Below are 15,896 nucleotides of genomic sequence, written 5' to 3' on the forward strand. Positions count from 1 at the left end.
ATGAACGACGACAATCACGGAGTAACAGATCCCAGTCCAGATCCTGAAAGAAATAGCGAGGAAAACGGCTCGACCGAAATGGCGGGTGTTTTGCTGAGCTTACAGAGCTCCCTCACACAACTCGTCCACCTCGTCCACTGAAGCCTTGAAGGCTCAAACCGAAGCGTTCAATAGCCTGAGAGAAGACATTTTTCTGCAGCCTGAGCCAAATGAAGAGGATACAGACGCAGAAACAGATGGGACTCCCAATTTATTGGACTTAACCACGGCCACAAAGTAATTGCTCGACTCGAGCAACGGCCAAAGTCCAAAGTCTCAATGTAACACTTCGCGCCCTGACGAAGGGACAAACAACGACTTCCCAGACAGCCTGACCCAGGCGTTGCTGCCAAACATTAAAAAATCTCCAAATACTGAGGAGAAAATTGCCGGTCTTGTAAACAATATTTTGACCGGAGAATTGTCACAAGATTCAGTGAAGGACCGAGGCGAAAAGTATCCGCCGCCGGAAAATTGCAAATACCTCAACGCAACTATGGTGAATGAAGAAATTTGGGACCCGATGTCTCAAAAGAACAGGTCGGCGGATTTGGCTTTCCAACGTGTGCAGGAGCCACTCATTCATGGGTTATCCTCCCTAACAATCTTAGCCGACCGGCTATTCAAAGATACTCAGAGCGCGAAAACCGTAGACTTGCGGGAGACCCTCAGACACGTGATGGACAGCATTGCGCTCTTTGGCCATGCAAATTGGAAGCTTAATATGAAACGGAGAAAGACCATTAAGCCTGACCTTAACCCACCTTACACTAGATTGTGCAAGGAGGAAATAAAATCGATAACTAAATTTTTTGGCGATGATTCATCCAAACATCTTAAAGAAAAGTCCGGATTGAAACGAGCCGGACAACAGATGCAGAAACTAACCACTGGATCAGCCCACACGTACACCGCCAAAGCCTCAAGTCTCAAAAACCAACGGTCTAAACCTTACGACCGACCACAAAACAATCGTTTCAATGCTTTCAAGCGCCGCCCTTTTTAAGGACATGGCCGGGCATCAACTCAGACCAGGGCAAACAACAACAACCAAAAGAACTCTCACAAGACACAATAGAGGAACAGGTAAGCAAAACAGTTCCCGCTACAAGTATTAATTTAAACGACTTGCACAAACGGGTTGAACAATTTAGAGCAGGGCAAGTGAGACACCATCTGCCCTTTTGGGAATCATTAACTAATGACCCAGTTATCTTGGATGTCACAAAGCATCACCATATAGAGTTTGAGGCGGCGTACCCAACACAGAGAGTTCAACCTAATAAAATCAATTTCTCAGCTGCTGAAATCATGATTATTGACGCAGAAATTGCTAAGCTTGTTAGCAAAGAAGTTCTTCAGGTTACCAACTGTGTAACTGATGGTTTTATTTCAAATATCTTCATTCGTCCTAAAAAGGATGGTGCTTTCCGGATGATACTCAATCTGAAACCGCTTAATAAGTTTGTCGATTACCACCATTTCAAAATGGACACATTTCGTACTGCCCTCAAGCTCATCCGACCTGGATGCTCTATGGCATCTGTAGATCTCAAGGATGCCTATTATTCCATTCCCATAGCAGAGGAAGACAGAAAGCTCCTCACGTTTCAGTGGAAAGGGAAATACTATCAACTTACATGCTTACCTAACGGTCTATCATCTGCCCCCAGAATTTTTACTAAAATCCTCAAACCGGTCTATGCCCGATTACGTTCGATTGGCCATACATGTATGGGACATATTGATGACTCCTTACGTGTTGGTCAGAGTTTCGATGCATGTCATAGAAATATAGCAGATACTGTTTATTTGTTTACTAACCTTGGCTTCACTATCCACCCGGTGAAGTCTGTGCTCCAGCCCCAGCAAAAAATAGATTTTTGGGGTTTTGTACTGGGCAGTAGCACTATGACAGTAACCCTCACACATTCCAAAGCCATGAAGGTCAGATCTGCTTGTCAAAACTTGCTGCCCCAAAAAACAGCCACTATACGCAGTGTCGCACAGGTCATAGGCTTCCTTGTTTCTAGCTTTCCTGCTGTGGAATTTGCTGAAATGCACTATAGGCATTTGGAGCTTGACAAAATTTGTGCACTCCGTGCCAACAAAGAGAACTTTGACAGCACTATGACCTTGTCTGCCCAGTCTAAGACCGAGTTGACGTGGTGGATAGATAATGTCCCGATTGCATCTAAACCTAACCTCACTCTGACCTCACTCTAACTACTGATGCCTCAAAATTGGGTTGGGGAGCCGTCTGCGGAGAAACCTCCACAGGGGGATTTTGGAGTCTTGAGGAACAAAGATACCACATAAAGTTTCTTGAATTGAAAGCCGTTTTATTGGGTCTGAAATCCCTCTGTGGTGCTTTCAGTGAGAAACACATTCTCGTTCAGACCGATAACACCACTGCTGTAGCATACATAAATGCAATGGGAGGTATTAAATACCATGCAATGAAATAGCAACCGTTATATTGGGCTGGTGTCAAAACCACGACATCTGGCTCAGTGCCACCCATATCCCCGGGTCTGAAAATATTCAAGCTGACAAGGAATCAAGGGTACTCAAGGAGTCTACTGAATGGTACTTGTCCCAGGAGGTTATGAATGCTATACAGGAACGGTGGGGCAAGTTTAACATTGACCTGTTGCCTCTAGACTTAACTTTAAGGTCCCTCAATGTGTTTCATGGAGACCTGACCCTGGGGCACAGTTTATTAACGCTTTTCTCATGAATTGGAAACTTTATTACTTTTATGCTCTCCCACCCTTTAGCCTCCTTGCTACCTGCCTACAGAAGATAGAGCAGAATCAATCAACAGGAATCCTCATTGTGCCAATGTGGACAACTCGACCTTGGTTTACATTCCTCTTGCACCTTCTGATCGACAACCCCTTAACACTTCCCCAGACTGACAATCTTTTGTTCCTGCCCCACAGCAATGCCACTCATCCTCTCAGCAGACGGTTGCAATTAATGGCTCGCAAAGTATCAGGGAGTCCTTCCAACAGAGAGATATTTCAAGCAAAGCTACCAGCATCATCCTGCAGTCTTGGTCAACTGGTACCCAAAAACAATATGCCCCATATATCAAGCAACGGCATGACTTTTGTTCTAAACGGGAAGTTAATTCATACAGCCCACCTTTAAATACAGTGCTGGATTTCCTAGTCAGCTTGCATGAACAAGGCTTATCGTACACTACCATCAACACAGCAAGAAGTGCTCTGTCAGCTATTATTCTTCCCACTGACAATGTCAACCTACGAAGCCACCCCCTTTGTCTCCCGCTTCATGAAAGGTATCTTCAAGAACAACCCACTTGCCCCACGTTATCACACTACATGGGATCTTCGCCCAGTCCTTTCTTATTTGTCATCGTTGTCAAAGCCAAATCAATCTAGTCTGAAAACGTTGACTCTGAAGTTAGTGATGCTAATTGCACTAGTTTCAGCACAACGAGGGCAGAGCCTCCATATGCTAGACATCCAGTTCATGAAAGAAGGGGTCAGCTTTTTTGAGTTTGCTCTCCCAGAGCATATAAAACAAAGCCGACCGGAATATAAAGTACCATCAGTGCTTTTACAAGCCTTCCCTGCAGACCAATCTCTCTGTGTATTTACCCACCTGAAAGAATATCTGCAGAGGACCAAGTGTTTGAGAGGTACTGAGACAAAGCTCTTCATTAGCCATGCAAAGCCACATCACCGTGCTTCTCGAGATACCATATCAAGGTGGATTCGTTCTGTAATGGCAGAGGCTGGTATTGATGTCACCACCTTTAAACCTCACAGTACAAGAGCAGCAGCAGCATCGAAAGCTAAAAATGTATCTGCACCAGTGAAGGAAATTTTAGACACTGCTGGCTGGTCTTCAGATAGGACATTTGATCGCTTCTACAATAAACCCTTTCAAAAGGCTGGTGGTTTCGCTACATCTGTACTCACAATTGACTAACTAGAGTTGGACTTTGCTGTCCCCCCGTAGCGAGGGTGACTTGAGGTTTCTAATGGTTTAAGGTGGCTCAATAGGGTTTTTTGGCCGGGCGAAGAATGGGTACGAAAATGGCGCGAGCTTTTAAATGGTATCAAATATGTAAAGAAACATGGCGGCTTCACGCGAGTGCACAATTTTTGTCACATAATCGCGAAGTTTAGTTGACGAGAGTGAAACGGCATCGATACTTTCCAGTAATCAGCACAATATTGACAGTGAAAGACCAGAGGTTTACACAACGCCTACGCAACATCCGTAATGCGTCAGATCGCTTTCGGAAAGTGGAAGCGATCGAAACCAGAAAAGAAACAAAAATAAAAAGGTTACACGGAGGGTTCAAAACGTGGAATGCCAAAAGGAAGCTCCAGTATGATAACATATCCAAGGAAAACGAACCCCCAGCAAAACGAATGACACGAGCACGTGAGGTCAGTACATTTTTCTTTATTCGGAAGTCTTAATTTTTGGTAAGATTTTCCTGTCAAGCTTGTCCTAATTATCGGCCTAGCTGTTCTGTTGACTCCAACCCTGATTCCCATCAGCAGAATAAAGCTAACAGGAAGGCGAACCTGCCACAAGGATCCAGACTGGTGGACTTAGAAACCCTTACAGATGGTCTAAAGGAATGTTTCTTTTGTCATTACGGTAAATTCTCACTATTTTTAACTGCACTATAGCATATTTTACACCATTATCATATAAAAGAACATAACAAATATTGTGGATGGAGTCTTTTTTCCCTGTTAGTTTACAGTGTATTTTACAATATCTCTAGGCCCCTTGTCTCTTGGCAATGTTATTGAAGAACAGCACAGTGGCTTGGCAAGCACGTTTACTGTTATATGCAGCCAATGCAAAGCGGAAAACACCATTAAAACATCAAAAGAGCACAGATCTGGTGCACGCGGTCCACTGACCTTTGATGTAAACACGAGAGCTGCCCCTGGCTGTTTACACACAGGAGTGGGCAACACCCATTTAAACAATTTACTTTCAATCCTCAATGTGCCTGCACTGAACTCATCAACTTTTAAAAATCGGGAAAGGGAAGCTGGAAAGGCAATAGAGCTAGTAGCAAAAAATAGTTGCCAGCAATTCCTAACCCTTGAACGAGAGAAGGCAATTGAAAATGGTACCAAGCCTGACCAGAACAATCTAGTACCTATTGCCTGTTCTTAGGACATGGGGTGGCAGAAACGGGGGCGAGGTTTCAACTCTAAGACCGGACATGCTGCAGTCATGGGCCTTTCAACTGGTAAGGTCTTTGACTACATAACAAATAATAAAATGTGCCGCTCCTGTGATGAAGCTAAAAAGGCAGGAAAACAACCAAATGACCACGACTGTAGAAAACATCATTCAGGCTCTTCAAATTCAATGGAGCCTTTAGCTGCAGTTGAACTTTTCAATAAGGTAACTAAATCAAATGTCAAATTTTCAATTTACACTGGGGATGATGATTCAATGACTGAATCTCACCTAAGGCAAAAGGTACCCTATGGTGTGGAAAAATGGAGTGATACAGTTCACAACATGAGCCAACGTGAGCATATACAACTTGAGCCAACATGAACCTATACAACTTGAGCCAACGAAGTAAGTTCCCCAACAGTTCAGTGTTGTCACAGAAAGTCCTAAAGTACCTTGTCAAATCCTTTACATACTGTATTGCACAAAATAAGGGGGATACTACAAACATCAAATCTGCAATTCAAAGCATCGTGCCTCATGCATTTGGTGACCATACTGGTTGTAGAGAAAAATGGTGTCGATACAAAAAAGACCCTTCTCATTATTGTCACAGAGATCTTCCCTATGGCAAAGACCTCCAAGGAGATAGCCTTCAATCAGCCCTGGAATCTCTCTTTGATGAATATAGCACAGACATTGTTATAAACAAACTTGCACCTGCAGCAAATTCTCAACGCAACGAGTCTCTGAACAGTGTGGTGGGCTCAAAGAACCCCAAAATTCGCTTTTACGGGGGAAGTGAAAGCAATGATTATCGAGTGTCCTGCAGTGTCTCTCAAGTAAATTTAGGTTACAGGTACATTCCTCAAACTCTAGCGTCACTTAACATAGGGCCAGGTCTTTTCTGTGTAGACCATAATACGAAAATGGACATGAAAAGTTCGAAGGACAAACAAAGGAAATCAACAGTTGCATTCAAGCGACGTCGATCACAATTACACAAACACCAGATTTCAGAAACCTCGAAAAACGAGGGCAAAGAAGGTACCATGTATGAAAGTGGCATTGGCCTGAACCTAAACTCTTCTGCGACAACATTGGAGTTGAACAATTCTGAACTTTCAATCACTGATCTTTATGATATAACCGCTGCTGTCACGAAACAACAACAAGAACAGTACGAAAATGCAGTTCCGAAATACACTTCGAGACCCACAGTTCAAAAAGAAATATTTGATGACAGTACATTTTATCACTTTGTTTTATTTGACATCGAGACAAATTCAACGGGAAAATCAGCAGAAGTATGTCAGCTCGCTGCCGTGGATAGGTCAGGTAAACAATTCTCATGCTATATTCTACCAACCAGAGACATAGATTCTCACGCGTCAAAGGTCAACAAACTTACAGTTAAAACTGTCAATGGAATCCACCGACTTTTCAAAGATAATCGACTAGTAGAAGCCTTTGAGTTATCGCAAGTACTTAGGCAGTTCTTAACTTTTTTGAGGGCCAGCATAGATTCAGCTTCAACAGGATCCACCAAGCCTGTTTGCACAATCTTGGCTGGACACAATGCCGCCACATTTAATATTCCAATACTCCTTCGAAACGGTGGCGAAAATTTTATCGCGGAGCTCAGTTCCATCAGTTCCATCCGGTTTGCAGACACTCTGACACTGATGAAATCACTCATCAAAAGCAAGCACTCTTCCATCCAAAATGCAGAAGGTAAATTTCCAAAGCCTGGGCAGAGTTCTGTTTACGAACATTTATTTCAAACCACCTTTGACGCCCACGACGCCCTACAGGACGTGATCGCTCTTCGAAGAGTCTTGCTTTCGCCTAGGTTGGCTTTGTCTGATGAAATGCTGGTGAACAGAAGTTCTGTAATCTCTGTCAAGGACGCCGCCGAAAACCTGAAATATCTTGACAACCGTCATCAGAGACTCCTGTCTTTTCGAGGAAAGCTGTACAACCCAGGTCATGCGGATAGCCCAATAAAGCAAAGCATTGCCCAAAAAATTGCTGGCAGTGGCCTAAGATATGAGGATTTAAATAATTTGTACCAACGATTTGGACGGAAAGGTCTTGTGTGTATTTTGACGAGACCGCCATTGTCCAGTCGCCTATCGCTTCCAAGGGTCACAAACACGACGAAAATAGTCTCCGCAATTTTTGAAACACTTCGAAGAGATCTCCAAGGATTCTGCGGCATAGTGAATTAAGGTATGTTCTCAACTGACTTTCAGGTCAAAAGCAGTTTCTACAAAAACGTCAAAGATAATGACCGCCCGTGTTTACACATTCGTCCTCGACAAAACCGCGTGGTTCGAAAGTTCGCGCATGCTCAAATAGCGATCTTGGCGAGTTCCTATTCTGATGACGTGATTGTCATTAAGGTGAGAAAATAGAAAGTTCCCCCTCAGATTTCTCGTATTTCCTTCGGTGAAATTCCTTAAAATTTGGCAGAGATGTTATACCCTTTTAGCTTTCCTTGCTGTGAATTTATCAGAAAAATTTGTAAGACAAGTTTTTCGCTCAGCCAAAAAACAACAAAAATGTTAAAAGCGAAAAAACTACCTTGACAACCCCTATTTTTTTCGATTTTAAAAGTTTCGTCTTGTCAGACTCTACCCGGTCGGAGAATAATACAAAATTTTACCGAAGGAAATTGACGAAAATTGAAATCAAAGTCAAACAGACGTCAAAAAATGGCGATATTTGAGTAGTTTTAATTTGGGACTAAAAGCCTTGACTACAGAGGTGACTGTTGTAAAGCAAATTTAGGCCCTTGTTTTTTATGCTTCAGTAGCTTTGATTTGAAAAATAACAAAAACGAGAATATTAACTTTCGATTGATGTCACTGGCGCACGCTTCGTGATCTTGCATAACCCTATTGAGCCACCTTAAACACTTTGCTATTTTGCCTACCTGTGTTTGCTTTGTTCCTATTGGGAAATGAACATGTATGCAGGACTTTCCCTATGTTTATGATTAAATTCATATTTTCTTCTATTATTTACTCTTCTCATGTGAATGTCTGGGCTTTAAAGTCTCATGGGATCCCTGTAGCAGTGGTGACGAAATAGAATTAGAAAAGTAAAGGAGACTTACCTGTAAGTTCAAGTTTGATTGGAACTCTATGAGTCACCTACTGCGACAAGGGATCACATGCCCACCCTGGGCTATATTACCCCTCCCTACAGGGTGTTACTTTATCCACACCCTGCTACGTTACACATCCACTCACAACAATGGAGACAATTTGGTTTCCTCATTATATGACATTCACATTCGTGCTTTCAAAACTGATGTGCGCATGCGTGTTGTAATCTCATGTGATCCCTTGTCGCAGTAGGTGACTCAGAATTCCAATCAAACTTCAACTTACAGGTAAGTCTCGTTTAATTTTCTAAATTTCCAGTGCCTTCTTTCTTTAGTATAGTAATTAAATCAGTACGTGTGACATTTAACAGCATTTAAAAACAATGTTTTTGCTAAAACCCAAGGCGTTTTTCATTTGATTTGAAAGAAAAATTAAGCGAAACCATGAAGTCAAACTTGCAAGGCATCATGGGTAAGTTCCAAGGTAGCGTAGTGTCTCAAAGTTCTTTCGTTCTTAACCTTGCCGTTTTATTACGCTTTAAAAGACCTAGTTAATAAACAAAGAACACAAAAATAGAGACTTCAAGACGGAATCTTCAGTGCTCGTCAGCGAGGACACTTGTAAACAAAGAGGTGGTGGTCGATTATTACCAAGATTCCAACGAAACTTGATTGCTATGAACAGACAAAACGAGACGGCTTTGTTGTGAAATTTGTATTTTTCACAGCTCGAATCATGGAAATTGTTAATATTTATTATTAGAAATCATAGGCTATTGTTTGATCTGGTGGAGAGTGCTAGGGAGGAAAAAATTTCACCAGTGAGCCATGAAATGAAATAGCCTTTAAAACAATAATGCAAATATTGGAGAAATTTTCTCAAACAACGGAAAACGCAGAGATTCATGGGTGTAATGTGGGAAGTAGAGAGCAAAGGCCTCGTCGGTAAGAGCCTAGCGCGAGCAGAACTTAAATGAAGAAACATGCACTTTTGTGATAAGAGAACTAGATTTAAGAAAGGATCAAAAACGTGCAGTACTTTTACTGAATGCGTCGACTTGCGCACCCATAACACGATTAGAAAGGTTTCTATAGCTACGGATGATAGCAGAATTGTGTGGCTTTGCCTCTCGTGATTTGCCAGATGCTGATGCTTGGTACCGCAGTCAGAGGAGTCTGTTAATGAAAAAACAGCACGGAGAGGACGTCTAACTCATGAGACATCGCTACTACATTTTGTAAGGCGTTGTAACACACGCTATCGTATCAATGGCAGCGCCCGTTGGAAATATGAAGCGAATCCTATGTTCAGATTGGCTACCCGAGCGGTCAAGATGGGCCCATGATGGCCTCGCTTTGCCGCGCAAGAACAGAATTGTTAAGTTCGTGATTTTGGGGCAACGTCGGCGATGTAGTTGCAAAAAGTGGCGGAAGACAGTCAAATCAAAGAAAACATAAACGACCCTATATATTGTCCTGCAACAGTTGGCTTTTTTTCCCACCGGGCTCTCAAAATAAACAAGTAATTTTTGATTCTTGTTAGGCGAAATATTTGTGCTATTTAAGAAATCCTTTATTAACCAACTTGTGCGGTCAAGATTTTTTGTGTTATGTACCCCGACTTCGTTTAGCTCCACAAAAACGCAAAAAAAAACTCTAGCCATCTTGACTTTCCGCTTGGTCGATAACATATTTTTTGATGGGGTCATGGTTTTCTACTAAAGTAGGCTTAAACTGCAAAACGAAAACCTCTGCCAAAGCGCTTAGTCAGGCTGCAAAACATATGATATCGTTCGTTATGCTTTGTTGTATAAACGTCCACAACGCGTTCTTATAGGGTTCCTTAAAACGAACATCTATCTACATGATGTATTTGGGCGCCGGGCAAGGCATTCAGGTGAAGATATTTGCTCTGTGGTTAAACCCAACTTTTTCTACAAAACGAAGACCCAATCGATAAAGTTATTTCAATGTTACTCAAAGCGTAGAGAGCGACATCGTGTATTTCGTGGCCTGGAAAAGCGTTTACGCGAACGTCTCCGTTTTGTGGTTTGATCCCAGCTTTTTCTGCAGACAAAGACAATAACGTGTATTTCAACATTTCACCAAGTGTGTAGCACGCGATAATTTCGTTGTGGGTGTTATATCATCGTTCTCCGGTTGGTGTTCGGTCTTCACCTCATAGATACTCTCTGTGCCACTACTATCGCTATCGAGATTATAACCCACCAGACAAAGTAAACAAGCGCTCATACTTGAAAGGTGAATCTGCCCCGGATAAAACCAATTATTTCACTTGATATCGAATCGCAAGGCTATGACAAACTGCTTGGGTTTATTCAATCAAGTATATCAGAAAATACTAGGCTAGTTAAGATGGTTGATCTATGAGAAAACATAACTTACGACACTCGATCGCACATGCAGTTATCAGTGGCAGATACTTTATGATTCCCATCGGCAAAAAACATTTTCTGAGGAAATTTGGAAACAGATTTCGGTCACCCTCTGCAATTTGAAGATCTCCTTGATAATAATCAGGTTTTTTATTTTAACCTAAAAGGCTCAACTGGCCACTGAGGGAATTGCAGTCGTGTCGCCTGGGAGTCGTTTCGCTAAAGTTTTAGGTGGTTTCGCTAATGTTTTAGGTCAGCTGACTAACTTATCAAAGGTTCTTTCGCTAACTTCAAAGCAATTTCCTCTTTCTAGTTTTATTTTCTTTGAAATAGCGACTATTGAATTGTGGTAACCTAAGCATATGTGTAATCAGCGAGCCAGTCATTCAGCAGCCAGTCAGGAAAGCGCCGAACCAGTCAGTCAGCCAGTCAAGTGCCAGTGAGTCAGTCAACCAATCCGTCATTTAGTCAATCATCAGTCAGTTAGCCAGTCTGCAGTCCAGTCATTCACCACTCGGTAAACACGCCTGTTAGCCAGTGAGTTAACCTGTCAATCAATCATCCAGTCAACCACTGAGTCAGTGAAGGGGATTTGGTCAGTTAGATGGTGAAGTACCAGTGAGTCAGTCAATCAATCAGACAGTGAGACACTAGTCAGCCAGGAACAAGTGTGTCACCAAGCCAATCACTCACCGAGTCAAGCACTCGGTCAAGCAGGCAGTCAGCGAGTTAAGTACAAGTAAATAAGTCAACCACTAAGTGAGTCGGTCAGTCACCAGTCAAATAGCCACTTAGTCAACCAATCAGACAGTGAGACACTAGTCAGCCAGTAACAAGTCTATGTATATGTGCACGATCCTTCGCAGTAAAGCACTATTTAAGCAATAGTGAAAATCAGACCTGAAAAAAATTCAGGCCTGTACGGGATTCGAACCACTGACCTCTGCGATACTAGTGCAGCGCTCTACCAATTGAGCTAACAAGCCAACTGGGAGCAGGCCATCAAATTAATTCGACATAAACCCGTAGATGATAAATCAAACAACAAACATATGAAATACATATATATGAACTGCGGTTATGAAACGTATATGTGCACGATCCTTCGCAGTAAAGCACTATTTAAGCAATAGTGAAAATCAGACCCTAGGCACTAGTATCGGCGAGGTCAGTGGTTCGAATCCCGTACAGGCCTGAATTTTTTTCAGGTCTGATTTTAACTATTGCTTAAATAGTGCTTTACTGCGAAGGATCGTGCACATATACGTTTCATAACCGCAGTTCATATATATGTATTTCATATGTTTGTTGTTTGAGTAACAAGTCTGTCACCAAGTCACTCACCCACCGAGTCAACCGGTCAGTCAACCAGTCAATCCAGCAGTCGGTCAAGCAGGCAGTCAGTGAGTTAAGTACCAGTGAATAAGTCAACCACTAAGTGAGTCAGTCAGTCACCAGTCAAATAGCCACTTAGTCACAAGTCAGTTAAGGAGTCAGTCGACCAGTCAGCAAGTCACTCTTCATTCAGTAGCTATTAAGTCAGTCACCTAACCATTCAGGCAACCAGTCATTCAACCTGTCACTCAGTCGGTCAGGTACCAGTGAGTCAGTCAACCCGTACGTTGGCCACTCAGTCAACAGTCACTTAACCACTCGGTCACCAGTCGGTCAACAAATCAGTGAACAAGTCACATAGCCAGTCAGGCACCAGTAAGTCAGTCAACCAACCAACAACAGTCGCACGCCAATCAGTAACCAGTAATTATGTCAATGAGTCAACCAGTCAGTAAACCAGGTTTTGGGGTGTCAAACACCATTAAGTCAGTCAACCAGTCAGTGAACCGGTCAGTCAATCACGCAGTCAATTAGTGAGTTAGCTGGTCAGTCACCCAGGTAGTCAGACACTCAGTTACTAGTCAGTTAATAGTCAATCAGCAGCCAGTCAGGAAAGTGCTGACGCACTCAGTCAGCCAGTCAAGTACCAATGAGTCAGTCAGCTGGTCAGTCACCAGTCAGTCAGCCAGTCAGTGACCAGTCGATCAGCAAGGCAGTCAACAACTCAAGGGGACAGTCAAGTAATAGTGAATCAGTCAAGCTGGCAGTCAGCCGGTCAGATACCATCGACTCAGTAAAGCAGTCAGTCAACCAGTGAGTCACCGGCCAATCAACCAGTTAATCAACCAGTCAGTCAGCCTGTCAGGTACTAGTGGGTCAGTCAACTAGTCAGTGAGGCTATTACTCAATCATCAGTTAGAGACTCAGCCACTGGTTGTTCACGAGTGAGTTAACCAGTCAGAAAGCCACTCAGGTACGGATGACTAAGCCAACCAGTCACTGAGTCAGTCAGTCAGTTGCCAGTCAGTAACCGTTAACTCATTCCGTCAGCCAACCAATTAGTGACCCAGATAGTCAGTGGATCAGATACCAGTGAGTCAGTCAACCAGTTAGTCATTAGGTCACCAGGCAGTCAGTCAGCCACTCAGTTAGCTGGTGAATCACCAATCGGTTACCAGGTTAGTGAACAAGTCATCAACTCAGGCTACCAGTCAGTAACCTGGTCAGCTACCAGTGAGTCAGTCAACCACTTAATCAGTCAGCCACCAGTCAAATAGCCCATTTCTAGTTCGTCAGCACATCAGTCAACAAATCAGATGGCCCATCAGGTACCAGTGAGCCAGTCAACCAGTCAGTCAGCCGGTGAGGCGTCATTAACACAATCAGTCAGTCAACCAGTCAGTCACCCACTCAGGTACCAACCAGTTAGTTAACCAGTCAGTCACAAGTCAATTAGCCCGTCGTTAGTCGCTCAGCATGTCAGTCAAGAATTCAGATGGCCAGTCAGGTACCAATGAGTGAGTCAGTCAACCACTCAGTCATCCGGTCAGGTACCGGTGTGTTAATCAACCCTTTAATCAGTCAGTAACCATTAACTCAGAAAGTCAGTAAACAAGTCAGTCAATCAGTCAGTCAACCAACTGGTCAGCTGTCGACGTACCAGTGAGTCAGTCAACCACTCAGTTAACTAGTCAGTCAGCAAGTTAATCATCAGTAAATTAGCCAGTCAGTTACCAGTCGGTTAACATGGCAGTCAACCAGGTTTACAGCTGGACAGGTAAAAGTGAGTCATCCAACCAGTTACTTAGTCGCTAGTCAGTCAGCCAGTCACGTACGAGCAAGTTAGTCGACCAGTCAGTCAATCCTTCAATCAACAATTCAGTTAGCCACTCAGTTACTGAAAGGATATTAAGTCACTAAGCCGATCAGGTACCAGTAAGTTTGTCAAAAAGTCACTCAGCCAGTCAGTCACTAGTCAGTTAGAAAGTGGAGTATCATTGAGTAAGTAAATCGGTCTCAGTCAGCCAGTCAATCAGTCAGTCAGTCATCAGTCAGTCAACTCAGTCAATCAGTCAGTCACTCAGCCACTCAATCAGCTAGTCAGTTAGCGGTAGTAAGTAAACCAAGTGAGTAACTAAGTGAGTAAGTAAACCAGTCTCACTGAGCCAGTCAGTCATCAGTCAGTCAAACTGTCAGTTGGCCAGTTATCCAACAGTCCGTCAGCAAGTCAGTCAACTAGTCAGATCGCCAGTCAGGTACCAGTGAGTCGATCAACCAGTCGGTCAGCTATTCAGTCACCAGTTAAAAAGCCAATCAGTCATCAGTCGGTCAGCAAGTCACTTAACCAGTCAGATACCTAGCCAAGTACCACTCGCTCACTCAACCGTCCAGTCATCCACTCAGTCAACCAGCCAGTCATCCACTCAGTCACCAGTCAATTAGCCACTCAGTCACCAGTCGGTCAGCCAGTCAGTTAGCCATTCACATACCAAGTCAAGTACCATTGCGTTAGTCAACCTTTCAGTCACCCAGTCAGTCAACCACGCAGTTAGCCAGTCAGGCAGCAGCCAATTAGCCACTCATTAACCAATAACTTAGGAATTCAGTTAACCAATGAGATAGCCAGTCGAGTACCACTGAGTCAGTCAACCATTCAGGTAGTCAGTCTGTCAACCAGTCAGTCACCGGTTAATAAGCCACTCAGTCACCAGTCGGGCAGCAAGTCACTTAACACGTCAGATAGTCAGTCAAGTACCACTGAGTCAGTCAACAAAACTCTAAAATTTCCTTCCTACCCGATGTTTCCTGCATAATTTGGCCAGATAGTGAAGTGCGTCAAGTCTTGCTCAACTCACGCTGAAAAAACGGTTTTACAAAAACTATCTGCAAACAAGCCAAATCCAATTTTTTGAACCAGATTGTATTTGCTGATGTTTTTTTTGAAATTTCTCTAGAGAGTTAAATGGGCTGTCTTCCTCAACTCGTGCTGAAAACTCGATTTTGCAAAAAGGATCTGTACAAAAGCCAAAACAAATTTTTTCGATTAGACAGTGTTTAAATCTGTGAAAAGAAGCTAAAACCCAGTTGATGCTTGAGGTTTCTTGCCAAATTTGGCCAGAGAGCGAAATGTGCCAGGTCTTGCTTAACTCGGGCTGAAAACACGGTTTTCAAAAGAAAGTATCTGCAAACAAGCCACATCCAATTTTTTTGACCCGATTGTATTGATATCTATAAGAAAATACTAAAATTGGGTGGTAACACGACTTTCCTGCGAATTTTGGCCAGGGAATGATAGGCGTCAAGTCTTTCTCAACTCGGGCTGAAAACGCGCTTTTGCAAAAAGTATGGGCAAACAAGCCAAACCCAAGTTTTTTGGAATAGATTGTGTTAAACTCTGTAAGAAAGCTCAAAAACTGGCTTTATTACGGATGTTTCTTGCGCGATTTGGCCAGAGAGTCAACGACGTCAAGTCTAGCTTAACTCGCGCTGAAAACAGGGTTTTGCAAAAAGTATCTGTAAACAAGCGAAAACCAATTTTTTGGAATAGATTGAGTTGAAATCTGTAAGAAAACTGTAAAACTTCCTTGATATCCGTTGTTTCCTGCGAAATTTGGCAAGAGGGTCAATTGGGTAAAGTCTTGCTCAACTCCCGCTTCAAGGCCCATTTTCAACCGAGATGCCTTGCGCGCCCAGATCATTTTTCATATATGAAAAATACGCTATTTTCCTCGAAGTTGCGGAATCGCTTTGATATCTTCTTCCATCTTACTAATTAGAGCTTTCAAAGTTCCATCTTGAATCATGTGCGAACAACAAACTATCGT

The 15,896-nt window shown here is 43.0% G+C and overlaps 3 pseudogenes; all 3 read left to right on the forward strand.

Annotated features, from left to right (window-relative positions):
- Positions 1–1,117, forward strand: LOC111328041 (uncharacterized; annotated as a pseudogene).
- A 1,052-nt stretch (positions 1,118–2,169) lies between these two features.
- Positions 2,170–4,002, forward strand: LOC148738291 (uncharacterized; annotated as a pseudogene).
- A 95-nt stretch (positions 4,003–4,097) lies between these two features.
- Positions 4,098–7,452, forward strand: LOC148738292 (uncharacterized; annotated as a pseudogene).
- The last annotated feature ends 8,444 nt before the right edge of the window (positions 7,453–15,896 follow it).

The sequence above is a fragment of the Stylophora pistillata genome, chromosome 2, assembly GCF_964205215.1.
Source record: "Stylophora pistillata chromosome 2, jaStyPist1.2, whole genome shotgun sequence".
NCBI classification, from domain to species: domain Eukaryota; kingdom Metazoa; phylum Cnidaria; class Anthozoa; order Scleractinia; family Pocilloporidae; genus Stylophora; species Stylophora pistillata.